We start from the raw sequence: 15,420 nt of genomic DNA, 5'->3' as shown, positions 1-15,420 counted from the left end.
CTTTATAATGGGAGACTGAAACCTCAGTGGGCAGATGGACTGCCTCTAGGAATCTAAGGATTTGATCACCATATTTGATCGGGGACACTCGGGTAGTCAAGTGGCCCCTTTCTTTCCAAATAGCTGCATGTGCATGTAGCACCAGAAAGGCATACTTGGGGTCAGTGTAAATGGCTATTTTCCTTTTCCCAGCTCTAAAGCTCGAGTCAGGGCTATGAGCTCAGCTAATTGGGCTGAAGTACCTGGTGGCAGAGGCTTAGCCTCTATGGTCTCAAAATTGGAGACTACTGCATATCCGGCTCTTCTTTTTCCATCCAAGACAAAGTTGCTTCCGTCAGTGTACCAGATTTCCTCAGGATTGGTCAGAGGCTCTTCTGACAATCCCTCTTGGGGTTTTGTCCAGTGGTCCAAGGTTTCTAGACAGGAGTGAAAGGGGAGAGAGCCCTCAGGGGTAGGCAGGAGGGTGGCTGGGTTAAGAACCTCACAAGGGGATATAGCGAGGCCTGGATTTTCCATCAGTACTACTTGATATCTGAGGATTCTTTGATCAGACATCCATAAATGGCCTCTCCCATTTAGGAGTTGTTTTACTTGGCTGGTAACTATTTACCAAATAGTTTTACTAAAATATTTACCAAATATTTTACTAAAAATAGTTAGTTTGCCCCCAAAGGAGAGTTTTAAAGCATCTTCTATCATGATTGCAATAGCTGCAAGATTTCAAAGGCAGGGGGGCCTGCCTTGGGCGGTTGGATCAAGTCTCTTAGATAAGTAAGCTACAGGCTGGGGCTCAGATCCCAACCTTTGGGTTAACACTCCCTAGGCTATTCCCTCTCTTTCATGGACATAAAGTTGGAATGCTTTTTTTTTGGATCTGGCAACCTCAAGGCAGGTGCCTGAATTAAGGCCTGTTTTAGTGTAGCCTCTGCCTCCTTTTGAGGAGTTCCCCACATCAGTGGAATTGAATCCTCTCGTCCCTTTAAGCTTTTATATAAGGGCTGGACAATTAGACCATGGTTGGGTATCCAGATTCTACAGTACCCAGTTAGCCCCAGGAAAGCTCACAATTGTTTTCAAGTCGTGGGGGAGGGCAACTGGAGGATTCCTTGTACCCAATCAGAGGACAGCCTCCTGGACCCATGTGTAATCTGAACTCCCAGGTAAGTGACCCTTGTCTCGATCATCTGTGCCTTAGCACGGGAGACTTTATATCTCCTTTCTGCCAAAAAGTTTAGAACCTGAATTGCATGTTGTTGGGCACTTTTCTCATCTGGGGAGCAGATTAATAGGTCATCTACATACTGTAATATTTTCTCATTAGGTCCCAGGTCCAGATCTAGGAGATCCCGACTAAGGGCCTGTCCAAACAAGTGAGGGCTATCTCTGAACCCCTGAGGTCTTGGTGGGCTCGTCCAGGAATCCCCTGGTCCCACACCTGGGGGTTAATTTTGTCCTCCCATAGTTTTTGGTCCCTCTCTATTGGAGAAGGACTTTAGTAGTTCTTTAGTAGTAACCAGAAGCTGTAGGGCCCTAGGGGCTGAAAAGCTTCCCATCACAAGGGTGGTCCCCAGTTTAGTGAGTATGTCTCTTCCCATTAAGGGAGTAGGACACTCAGGGACCACCAGAAACTGGTGGGAAAATATCTGTCCATCTCACCAACAAAGAAGTGCTTGGGTGAATCTTTTAGTAGTTGCTTTTACTGTAGCACCCAAAATGGTAGAGGTTTGGGAGAAGAAGGCTCCAGAGTAGGAGATCAAGACAGAGTAGGTAGCCCCTGTGTCAACCAAGAAATTCTCGGACCTACCTGCCACATCCAGTTGCACCCTTGGCTCCAGCCCCGTGATGGTTATCTGTGACAGGCGGGCTGGCTGGAGCGGGCCGCTTCAGTCCTCTTGAACCATCGTGAGGGAAGGCTTGGCGCTTGACCTTGAGGCTCTTGGGTCCCAAGGGCAGAGTGCCGCCCAGTGTTCCAGTTGATGGCATTTGTGGCAAGCCGTTCTAGGAGACTTGTCATGGTTAGGACACTCTTTGGCCCAGTGCCCCGCCTGTCTACAGATTAGGCATTTGCCTTGTGCCTTGTCATTCAAGGGCTCAGGGTGTGCCATAGGGCTTCCCTGGAGGGCGGCCAGCATCTGGGCATGCCTTGTCTCTTTCTTTCTCTCCCTCTCCTGGGCCTTGACCTCCTTCTCCTGTTCTGTTATAAAAGGTATTGATGGCTGTCTGGATCATCTCATCTAGAGAGGCAGCAGAGTCCTGCTGCTGTAGCTGTTGTAACTTAATTCTGTTATATGATGCACATAGGGACAGGAATTTGTCCTTTAAAATCACCTGTCCCTCGTAAGAGTCTAGGTCCGAATTGGTAAACTTTTGGAGGGCCTCTTTTAGCCTTTCTAGGAAGGCAATGGGGTTCTCATTCGGCTCCTGAATTATTGCTGAGCCCCGGGCATAGCTAATTACTTTTTGCTGAGCTGCTTTCAGTCCTGCCTTTACACAGATTAGAAAATGATCCCTTTCCCAGATGTGCTCAGGGTTGTTATAATTCCAGTTAGGATCGGAGGAGGGGACTGCAGTTTCCCCTACTGGGTATCTATCACTTGGCATGTGAAGTCCTGTTGCATACCTCCAGGCTTCCTTTAAGACCCTAGTATGTTCAGGGTCAGATAAAGTTTGACTAAATATGACCTTGATGTCCTTCCACTTCAAGTCAAAGGCCAAGGTAATATGCTGGGACGTATCTATATATTTGCCAGGGTCATCTGTATAGCTTCCCAGGTCTTGTTTGATCTGTCTTAGTTCTAAGAGGGAGAAGGGTTTATGGACTTGGGTTGGTCCGAATTCTCCTCCAGTTTCAACTAAGGGACATACTCGAGCTGGCTTTTGTGGAGGGGGTGCTCCCGGATATGGGGGCACACTTGGATACAAGGAAGAAGTACCAGGCAACTCGGGAGCTGTGGGAGGTGAGCCTTCATGGGGGGTTCCCTCTCTTGGTTGCCTGTGCCTAACACCATTTGCCTAGTGGGCTCACTTTTAGGGCATACAACAATCCCATATTTAAGACAGAGTTCCTTCATATCTCTCAGTCTGAAGAAAATTTGGACATAGGGAATCTCTGACCACTTCCCTTGTCTTTTGCAGAATAATTCTAATTGCAGGATGGTATTGTAATTTAAAGTCCCATCCTTGGGCCAGTGTTCCTCATCCCCCAGTGGATACCGTGGCCACGCAGTGGCACAAAAGAATTTTAAATGACCCCTCCTCAGAGTTAGAGGATCGAACAGCTTCCAGTTATCAAGGATGCATCTCAAGGGCGTCTGCCAGGAAGTGGATTGGTTATTTCCCATCTGAAAGACAGTCATGACAGGGAGGAAACGGAAAAGGAAAAAGACTAATAGGCTTTTCGAAGCTTATCCTACTTAGTACTGTCGCAACCTGAGAGCCAGGCGTCCCCGGGTCAGGATGCAGATCTCCAGGCAGGCTGAGGTGTCACAGCCTCCTAGAGATCAAATCCCTGGGCAGGTTGAGGCGTGATGGCCTCCTGGGACCCTTGGGACTAGCGGATCCCAGAGCAGGTTGAGGTGTGACAACCTTTCAAGGACCAGATCCCTAGGCAGGTCAAGGCGTGATGACGTCCTGGGACCCCCGGGCTGGAGTTTGGGCGTCCCCAAGGTCTCCAGCGTGACCAGTGCTAGGTAGGACTAAGGGGTTGGATATTATACAGTTCTTCCCTCCCAAGGCCAGCTATTTTTTGGTTATCCCTCTAGAAGATTGTAGAGGCAACATTGTGGGCCCGGATGGTGCTGAGGGAAGGAGCATGAAACAGGAGGGAAAGGGGGGCAGAGAACAACCTTTGAAAGAATGACATAGCACAAGGGCATAACATAAACCGATTAAAATCAATCGGGTCCAAGATGACAAGTCAAATTTGAGTAAACCTTAATCCCCAATCTGTAAACCAAAAGATGCACCCAGAGGTGGCAGAACAGCTCCAAGGCACTGTCAAAACACAGAGGAGTGGGTGGTTCCCCAATGGCTGGTATGATCCTCCCGCTCATTATAAACTTCCATGCATATAAACTTCCATGCCTAAACTTAGTCAGGCCACATTCCATGGCCGTACCCTGTAGAATGGGCGCTTCTCTCTGAATCCTAGCAAATCCACCTCCCACTTATCCCTTTGTCTCTCACTGAATTTTTGCAATAAGACCTCAGAGCCTGAGCCGGGCATCCTGGGTTTTTGTCAGGCTTGATTCCCGGGAGAAAGAGCTGAAGGAAAAGAGGAAAAAGCAATAGGAAAAACGTGCCAAGGAATCCCCTTCATAGCCTACTGGAAAATTTGCTAGATATCTGACCAGTGCTCACAGTTTCCATTGGCCTGATTCTTGGCACAGAGAAGAGTAGGGACAGAAGAACCCCCACTGGCTTGGGTAACCGCTACTGGGGCCCAGCAGATAGTGCCTTTGGGACATACCAAAGGGTAGCCTCTCCAGAGTCCCTCAATTGCACCCACTGCCGCGCGTCTGTTCGCAGGGGGTCCAAGGAAATGAGAAATGAGAGATTGTAAAGGAATTAAGATTTTGTTAGGCATGTCCCTCCAGCCATAGGAGCGAGGATCTCCTACCTTAACCGGGGGTCTTCTGGAATCTGAGACTGAGCCGCGTGGGCTTTCTGCTGAGTTCGTTTTTCACTGCCCTGGCTTCCAGCACGACGGGCCTTCCCCTGCGCTGGGTTTTCCTCGCATTCCGCTACCGCGCGGAGGTTGTTTCAGCCAGGTTAAACCCGAGTCAGGGCACCATAGACGTCAGGCGAGTGTATGCTCCTCAGTTCTTTGTCTCGTCACAACAAAAATTTGGAGTGACGGACATTAAAGCCCCTTGGCGGGTCACAGCTCTCGGAGGACAGACCGTGTTATAGCTCTTAAATAAATCAGTGTTACAGCTCTATTTATTTAAATAGCAGGAAAATCCATCTTCGAGGGTGAGGGCACGTCGACCCAAAGACGCAAAGAGAAGAGCGCCCCATCGCGTGGGGGAGAGAGAGAGAGAGAAGAGGGCTTTGGCTCCTCTTTTTATATGTTTCTCTGTCCCTGGGCCTGTCCTATGTAAATTGGGCCAGCCAGGAGTGTTGTTTGTTTTACCTGAGGTTCTCACTCAGGTCCTCGGACCTTCCTTTGTTCTATTTTCACAGGCTTTTCCCTTCCAGGTCTTTTAGCCACCGCCATTCTGGACTCCTTTTCCCTATTCTAACTACCTAACAGAACAATAAGGCAAAAGTAATAATTGGGCAATTCTTTGATCTTTAAGAATTTGTTGTGTCTTAGTGGGGGGAGAAATCATTACCTGTATTTCTCCAGTATAATCTGAATCTATGACCCCGGGAATAACAGTAAGACCTTGAAGACAGAGCGAACTCCATCCCAAAACAATTCCCATGACTCCTTCTGGAAGGGGTCCCTTAACCCCCGTTGGTATTCTAACCACGGGTGAATCAGGAGTTAATATTGTTGCGGCGGTGGAACAGAGGTCCAATCCTGCGCTCCCTGGGGTTGCTCGGCAGAGCTCTGAGATGGAACAAAGGGGATGAACGGGTTGAGAGAAGTTGCCCCTATCATTGTCGGGGCCTGGGGCTTGCCCCGCAAGACGTTTCCCTGGTTCTGAACGGGATTTCCTCGTGAGGGTGCCAAACGGGTTCCATCCTTGTGGAACTTTGATTTACAAGCTTTTGCCCAGTGAAGGCCCTTTTGACAGCGAGGACAAAGAGTCTTTGGGAGAACAATTTCAGGAGGAGCACTACTGGGTGGTGTCATGCCTTCTCCCGCAGATTTTTGAGGACAGTTTCTGCTGAAATGCCCACTTTTTCCACAGGAAAAGCATACCCCTCCTGGGGGCTTTGTGCCTCTGTTATGAGGTTTCACCATGTTCTGAACAACCTGAAGGAATCCTTGTCCCTTCAGGGCTGCTGCAATAGCTATCCCCCGCATCATAGCAGGGCTAACGTCAGCACAAGCCCTAATGTAATCGGTGAGAGTTCCAGACCTTCTTATTGGTCTCAATATTGCCTGACATGTAGAATTTGCATTTTCAAAAGCCAGCTGACGAATAAGTATGTCTGCAGCTTCTTGATTAGTAACAACACGCCTAACTGAAAGCAAAAGTCGAGAGACAAAATCTTCATAAAGCTCTTCTGACCTTTGCTTAATGCCTGCCAAGAGAGAGGTGTGATCTGAGCTCCGCGGCAGGCCTTTCCAGGCATTAAGAGCACACCCTGTTGCTTGTTCCAAGGCTTGTTTGTCTAATCTCATTTGATCCCTGGCACTATCATATTTTCCACTGCCAGTTAGCATGTCATATGTTATTGTTTTAATACCATGCCGTTTGTTAGCTGCACTTTGCTCTTTTGCCAAGTCCTCATACTCTGTTCTCCAAAGTAAGTACTGACCTCTTGTAAGACAAGACTTAGCAACCCCCGCCCAATCATAAGGTGTCATCCATCTGGCAGCGAGAGCCTCTAACAGAATTTGTGTATATGGATCCTGGGGCCCATACATAGAGCAAGCCTCTTTCAATTCTTTTAATAACTTCGTAGGCAAGGGCTCCCAGACCGGTTCATCCTCAAATTCATCAAACACTATTGGAGAGCATGCTGAAATAGTAGGATCTTCATCAGCATCCTTCAGCCTCCTATGAGGGTATGGTGCTCCATTACCAGCATATGGGGGAGCAGGAGGAGGTCTAAGTGGTCTAGGAGATCTTGAACCAGATTTAGAAATCTCTGGCTTTAAAGAATTTTTAAGAGTGCATGGCTTAGGTTGAGGCTTTGCCACAGAAAAAGTCCAATCTCCCTCTTTATCATATCTAGCTGCAGCTTCCTCCAAATCTTCCTCCTCTTGAGGGCTCAATTGATCATCATCATTCAGGCATGCCGCAGCCATAATCTCCCTAAGTTCTTTGTAACCTTCTTGTTTGGAATCCAAATTATCTTTTTTAGATGGAACGCATTCAACCTCTGGGGTAGGGTCAAGTGCATCCCTAATTAAATTCCAGAGAGAAAAAGTTTCAGCTGGAATACCCTCAGGGTCATGATATGAATAATACTGTTTAAGTGTTTCTCCCACCTTATGCCAGGTGTCCATACTTACGGAGCCCTCTTCAGGAAACCAGGGGCATTGCTCTTGTACAAAAGAAAAGAATGATGACAGAGTAGACTTTGCAACCTTAATTCCTCTCTTCATTAATAAATGCTGAATTATATCAGTAAATAACTGTCTTTCCTTAGATTCTCCGTTACCCATGTTCTGAAATCTCTAATAAATATCTCACTGTTCACCCGTCTCACCCTACCTATCTTATGCACGGGGGTCTGCAGCAGCCTAGGTGAAGTCCTAGCCACCCCGAGAATGCAATATTAAGCGACTTACCCTTTGGGTCCCTGTTCAGGCACCACCTGCTGGAGTCCAGCCCCAGTGGATCCAGAAGTACCCAAGGGATGAGTGGCGTCAACGAGGAAGAGGACAGATACACACAGAAGGTTGCATGGAAGAAAAAGCTTTTTTACTTTTAGGACAGCTCAGGTTTTATAGAACGAACGTTACCTCCCCCTTAAGTCACCACATATTACATCAGATATTGGTTTCCTGCTTCTGTCAATATTTTTCTTTCCCATGTTTTTCCCCTATGCATTCATCTGGAACATTTCTGATTACAGGGGTTTTTCTTAAATGTCCCGCACATTAGTGTTCTTGCCTCAATGGCCTAACCTTTTCACTCTAACAAAAACAATGTTCCACAAATTTCAGGTATAGTATGAATTCTTTAGACAATAAAACAATACATGGGAAGGGCTACGCAAACATGTTTGACATTTCTGAGAATGGTACCATGTGAAAACTCTGATATTTTTCTTTACCTAAAATTACAAAGTCTACAGTGATTAACTATGAAGCAGCAAAACACCTCTATTGACAGTGAGGTAATGGCAGTGAAGCTTGTTGATATAAATCTTCTATTGAAACCCTATGTACCCCATTTCCTAACTCTACAAAAATACCCATAATCTTCCATGTTGTTTAAAAAAGGGGAAACAATGGACAAATAGCAGCAAGGAAATAGCAATAATGAAAACCCTCTCAACCAAGGAGCAAGTAAACTGAAGCAGTATATCTACTTCTAAATCTAAATGCCTCTACTCTTTTCTATTCTAGAACATTATAATCTTTTAAGCAAGCAGCCAAACTATGCCTGTGGCCTCTTCCTTTTTGACTTGATGTTTATGGTCATGTCCTTAGCCAGAGCAATCAGGAGCATTTCTAAATAGGCTTGGACTTTTCCAGGGAGGCCTTATTACTATATATTACATTTCCAAAAATTAATAAAAAGCCCAACAACAGTAAGACAGAAAGAGGAAAGAGACATACCGGGCCCCTGGGACAACCCCGAGGGGGAGGAGCTGCCTTGCAGGTTCCTCTCTCATCCCGTGACCTTATCACAGTCTGGGTACATTCCAGTGATTCCCGAGGGGACATATCGGGCCCCTGGGGCAGCCCGTGTGAGGAAGAGCTGCCTTGCAGGTTCCTCTCTCGTCCCATGACCTTGTCAATGACTCGGTGCATGCCAGCAGCTCCCGACAAGACTCATTCCCCAAGCAGTAAAATTGGGCTTTCCAGAGATGATCATTTCCTTCTGCTCCTTTTGGGGTGGAGATGGCAACTCCACAGCTGAGCTGACAGCAAACAACATTGGCATTGTCCCGACTCCAGTGGGAGGCACAGAGCACTCTTCATCATCCAGAAATGTTCATCTCCACTTGGCCCTCACACTGAGAGGTACCTTTTTCATGAGCCAAGCTTCTGCATATGCTGGTTGGAAAAGACAAAATTTCAACTAAATCTCATGTTTTCTCACCTTAACAGAGTGTGCAGGGAAGTTAAAGTCCTGATCTGCATCTCATCTGAACAGACAACCTGAACAGCTGCACTGTGGTGACAGGTGACCCCTGGACGGGGCACTCTGGGGCAGGACCAGGGCTCAGGTTCCTCCCCTTTACAGCTGAACTCTTCAGCCCAGACCCGGCCATTGGACTCTCTGAAGGGCACGTGTACTAGGACAGACACAGCTTTACCACATGCCAGCTCTGCACAGATGACCTGGGCAGTGGGGAGTGTGAAGTTCCCATCAGACACTGGGATCCAGGCTTCTCCAGAATGCACTTCTACTTGCCCTGAGCAGGGTCCATCCCCTCCAGCCAGATGCACAAATCCTAAGAGAAAAACAATAACAAACCCAGTAAGTGTTCATGATCCTGACTTGACAATTGGAAACAATATGTCACAGGCAATGATGTGAAAGCTTTTCTTTTCCAGGAGTGGAGCATAAAGAGAGAATTTAAAAGTCACTATCAGAGTTGCATTTTCATGAGCAAGTTTCTGAAAAGAAACCCAGAAGCAGGGTCAGCTTAGAATGACTGAATCCCAAAAATGTATCATTTGACATTGATTAGAAATATGAATTCCTTATCTAGAGGCCAGGAAACTACAGGGCCCAAAACAGATCATCTGTAATGGCGGAACACCAGGAATGTATATTTTAGCATTGGTTGGAGAAGTAAATTTCTCGTTTAGGAGCCTAGGACCTATAGAGCCCAAGGATATAATGCATAATGTGTGGGCACTCAAACTTGAGTATAGAGACATGAAGAACAGAACTAACCCAGAGCAAAATAGCTATAAGACAGTAGAGACCAGCCATCTAGACAAAGTTAGAAAGATTTCCTAAGACTTGTGGGGCTAATAGTCTGATTAGCTTTCTCCCCCATGAGCCACTCCTCAAGTGGCTTGGGGTAGAGAAAAGCATAAAGGCTGGATCCATGTGTGCATGCCAACCTGTAGACAGATGATGGCCCAAGAGAAGAAATACTGACATAATAACTAATCCATTTTTATGGTACTGAATTTTATTTTTCTGATAATTTTAGATGGCAAAATATTCCAAGAATTTCTTAGATTATCTAAATGGGGGAAAAGTTGAATCTGTTATGTTAAGTAAGCTCAGAGAGTCACAGGAGAGACAAGGGATGGTCTTAGATATTTCTCTTGGAAACCTGGGATTTGTCAATGAACCTGGGAGAGTGAGTTCTGAGTTGAAGTTTACATGAGTTTACAAGAGTATAAGTTTACACTGAGTTTGCCAGAAAGCGCCTAACACAGGTTTTTCTTCTGAGACAGGCATTATAGAAAATGCTAAGGAGTGATATTAGTTGATTTTAATTCTATCATTGTACTAATTGTATTTATATCTGACATCAGTGAGATGACAAAAAGGAGGTTCCCCAACCCTCGTTCTCCCACAGAAACAGTGTGCCCTCAGCAACATGCCTGCCAACTTCAGGCAGTACTGACTCAGAAACTGCTCCCTGATGTGGCGCCAACCCTGCACCACATGGTCCTGGGCAGTCCTGTCTGCCCAGACATCCAGAGGGAGTCACACCACTTGGCATCCCTGACAACAGGATTGTCAACTGTGGACGCGAGTGTGAGTGCAGATTCTAGTGCACCCTGAGACCTAGGCTCTGCCTCACTTTACCACACTAGGGAGGCAATCCTGCCCACCTCAGCACCCAGAGGAAGCCACACCCATCCACGCACCTGCCCACAGGGCCGCTGACCAGAGGCACAGCAGCAGTCCCAGCAGCAGCCACACAACCTGACTCCAGCTTCGCTGGACCACAAGACCAGGGCCAGTCCTATCTATTCAAGGACAAGGCAGTAGATCTTTATTTGTTGAAATCAGTCTGTAAATTCTGGAAGAAGTGTCTGCTCCTTCAAATGCACACTCACTAATGCAAGCCTACAGATCATGAAGAACCTGGAAGATATGATACCACTTAAGCAAACCAGTAAATCTCCAGCAACCTACCCTGAAAAAATGAAAATTTATGAACTGCTTGACAAAAAAATTTAAAATAATTGTATTAAACTCAGTGACTATAAGTGAACATAGACAATCAAGTATCATCAGAAAAAGAGTACATGAACAAATGGCCAAGTTTAATAAAAAAATAGAAACACAGTGCTTACTTTGGCAACACATATACTGAAAAACAGAAAACACAAAAGGAAACCAGACAGAATTTCTGGAAGTCAGGGATACAAAAACTGAACTGAAAAATTCAACAGAGTGCCTCAAGGAAACTGTATCATGCAAAACAAAGGATCAGCAAACTTAAGGACAGGTTATTTCAAATTGTCTTGTTAGAGGAACAAATCAAGTACTGATGTGAGCCTGGGACCATAAAGAAGGCTGAACACCAAAAAGAACTGATGCTTCTGAGTTGTGGCTCTAGAGAAGATTCTTGAGAGTCCCTTGGACTACAAAGAGATCAAATCAGTCAATCCTAAAGGAAATTATCCCTGAATATTCATTGGAAGGACTGATGCTGAAGATGAAGCTTCAGTACTTTGGCCACCTGATGCTAAAAGCCAACTAACTATAAAAGACCCTGATGCTGGGAAAGATTGAAGGCAAACGGAGACGGGATTGGCAGAGGACGAGATGGTTAGAGAGCATCACCGACTCAATGGACATGAATCCGAGCAAGCTCTGAGATATAGAGAAGGACAGGGGGCCTGGCATAATGCAATCTTAGGGGCCACAAAGAGTTAGACATGTCTTAGCAACTGAACAACAGTTCTTTCTGGTATAATGCAGGGAGCCGGCCTGCTCAAGGCCCAAAAAGGCCCTGGGAAAGCCTTGAAAGAGGCCATTCCCTCTCCCGCCACCCCATGATAAAGTAGTAAAACATTTGCCAGGTCTCCTCTGTTCTTCCTTGAGAAAAACATAGTAGTGACCTTCACTTAGTAGTTTATCTTGGAATGTTAAAAAAAGAATGTAAGCTTCTGCAATCACTTAAGACAAAGAATTGTACTGATGTGACAAAAACCAGATGGCATTTTTATGAACTATGTTTTCTGCTTGTACTAGTATAAAGGTAGCTGTTTTACTCAATAAAATCACTGACTTGCCTCAAGAGCATTCAGTCCTCTCGACCCCATCCTTTACTTCCGGTTCTTTTTCTCAGGCTTCTGTGCTGTTGCGACCGGGACTTGTTCTCTTTGCTGGCTGGTCCCGTCAGTATAAGACTGCCTAGCAATGTCTGGCTTCCAGTCAAAAAACTACTAGACTTCTAAAAAGAAAAATATAACCTGCAAAATGGTAAATCATTAAAAGCAAATTCAGAAATTACAGAGGTGATTGAATTGGCTGACAAGGTCTTTAAACCTCTAATATAAATATACCTTGGGCTTTTCTGGTGGCTCAGAAGGTAGAGAAGTGAAGTGAAAGTTGCTCAGTCGTGTCCAACTCTTTGCAATCCCATGGACTATATGGTCCATGGAATTCTCCGGACCAGAATACTAGAGTGGGTAGCCTTTCCCTTCTTCAGGGGATCTTCCCAACCCAAGGATCGAACCCAGGTCTCCCGTACTGGAGGCAGATTCTTTACCAGCTGAGCCACAAGGGATGCCCAGAATACTGGAATGGGTAGTCTATCCCTTCTCTAGAAGATCTTCCCAACCCAGGTATCAAACCAGGGTCTCCTGCATTGCAGGCAGATTCTTTACCAACTGAGCTATCAGGGAAGCCCTCAGAAAGTAAAGAATCTGCCTGCAATGCAGGAGACCTAGATTCTATCCCTGGGTTGGGAAGATCCCCTGGAGAAGGGAATAGCTACCCACTCCACTATTCCGGCCTGGCAAATCCCATGGACAGAGGAGCCTGGAGGGCTACAATCCATGGGGTTGCACAGAGTCAGACAAAAGGTCAGTTTTCATTCCAATCCCAAAGAAAGGCAATGCCAAAGAATGCTCAAATTGCCACACAATTGCACTCATCTCACAAGCTAGCAAGATAATGCACATAATTCTCCAAGCCAGGCTTCAACAGTTCGTTAATTGTGAAATTCTAGATGTTCAAGCTGGATTTAGAAAAGACAGAAGAACCAGAGATCCAATTGCCAAAATCCATTGGATCATTGAAAAAGCAAGAGAGTTCCAGAAAAACATCTACTTCTGCTTTATTGACTATGCCAAAGCCTTTGACTGTGTGGATCACAACAAACTGTGGAAAATTCTTCAAGAGATGGGAATACCAGACCACCTGACCTGGCTTTTGAGAAATCTGTGTGCAGGTCAGGAAGCAACAGCTAGAACTGGACATGGAAAAACAGGCTGGTTCCAAATTGGGAAAGGAGTATGTCAAGGCTGTATATTTGTCACCCTGCTTATTTAACTTGTATGCAGAATACATCATGAGAAATGCTGGACTGAATGAAGCACAAACTGGAATCAAGATTGCCAGGAGAAATATCAATAATCTCAGATATGCAGATGATACCACCCTTACAGCAGAAAGTGAGAAGAACTAAAGAGCCTCTTGATAAAGGTGAAAGAAGAGAGTGAAAAAGTTGCCTTAAAGCTCAACATCAGAAAACTAAGATCATGGCATCTGGTCCCATCACTTCATAGCAAATAGATGTGGAAACAGTGACAGACTTTATTTTGGGGGGCTAAAAAATCACTGCAGATGGTGACCACAGCCATGAAATTAAAAGACACTTGCCCCTTAGAAGAAAAGTTATGACCAACCTAGACAGCATATTGGGAGAAGGAAATGGCAACCCACTCCAGTATTCTTGCCTAGAGAAACCCTTGGACAGAGGAGCCTGGTGGTCTGCTGTCCATAGGGTCACACAGAGTCAGACACGACTGAAGCGACTTAGCAGCAGCAGACAGCATATTAAAAAACAGAGACATGATTTTGCCAACAAAGGTCCATCTAGTCAAAACTATGGTTTTTCCAGTAGTCATGTATGGATGTGAGAGTTGGACTATAAGGAAAGCTGAGCGCTAAAGAATTGATACTTTTGAACTGTGGTGTTGGAGAAGACACTTGAGAGTCCCTTGGACTGCAAGGAGATCCAACCAGTCCATTCTAAAGGAAATCAGTCCTGAGCATTCATTGGAAGGACTGATGCTGAAGCTGAAACTCCAATACTTTGACCACCTGATGCAAAGAACTGACTCATTGGAAGAGACCCTGATGCTGAGAAAGATTGAAGGCGGGAAGGGAAGGGGACGACAGAGGATGAGATGATTGGATGGTATCACTGACTCAGTGGATACGAGCTTGAGCAAGCTGCAGGAGATGATGAAGGACAGGGAGGCCTGGCGTGCTTCAGTTCATGGGGTTGCAGAGTCGGACACAACTAATCAACTGAACTGAACTGAACTGAAAGAGTCAGACACAACTGAGCAATTAGCACACACAGTGAGGTATAAAAACAAAGTAGACGAAAAAAACTAGAAAAAAAAATAAGCAAATGGAGCTTCCAAAATGGAAAATACAATATCTGGAATGAAAAATTGTCTGGATTAACTTAACGAGAAGCTAGACATTGCAGAATAAAAGAACTGGAAATCTGGTACATAGCAATTGACTATCCAAATTGAAATAGACAGAGAAAAAAGGCAGAAAAATATGAGTGGAAAATCAGTGGCATGCGGGGTAATATCAGGCCATGTAACATGTTATTTGGAGATTTAGTATAAGGTATGAGTAGAAAAAAATATTTTACAATGATAGAAGGAATTTTTCCAAATTTAATGAACCCACTTATAAATCCCCTGATCCTAGAGGCTAAACAAACCTCAAGCAAGATGAACATAAACAAAACCACCTAGGGCACTTGATAATATACTGCTGAGACCCACTCATAAACAAAAACAAATCTTAAAAGTAGTCAGGAAAAATTGACATACTATGTACAGGGGGAACATTTTAAGTATTACTGACTTCTTGTTTGAAGTAATACAAGCCAAACAATAATGCAAAAACATCTTTAAAGTACGGGGGAGGGGGCGTGGGCGGGGAATATTAACTTAGAATTCAGACACTTTTGAAAATTACTTTCAAAACTGAAAGAAAAAGTATTTTCAGATGAATCAAAGATGATAGAATTTGAGGCCACCAGACTTATACTACACAAAAATGTTATCTAACAGTCTAAAAGTTAAAGGAAATTAAAAATAAAAGAAAACTTGAATCTCCCCAAAGCTACAAGAATGGTTCTAAATGATAATTCTGCAAGTAAATATTTTAAAATCTTTTTCTCATTTTTAAAAGACTAGAATATTTGAGACAAAAACAATTGCATTATATTACAAAATTAATAATATATTTACAAGTAGAATGTGTGACAAAGTAGGACAAATAATAAGAATAGGGAAATAGACGTATGCTATAGCAAGGTCTTACATTATATAATAAGAGACGTGATATAATTTAAAGAAAAATGTGATTAAAGAGTAATAATTTCAACATTATGGTAAACTCTGCAAAAAGAAGCATAGCTAATACAACAATAAAGTACATA

This window comes from Cervus canadensis, chromosome 21 (genome assembly GCF_019320065.1).
Source record: "Cervus canadensis isolate Bull #8, Minnesota chromosome 21, ASM1932006v1, whole genome shotgun sequence".
NCBI classification, from domain to species: Eukaryota; Metazoa; Chordata; class Mammalia; order Artiodactyla; family Cervidae; genus Cervus; species Cervus canadensis.
Note: the sequence above shows the minus strand (reverse complement) of the source record.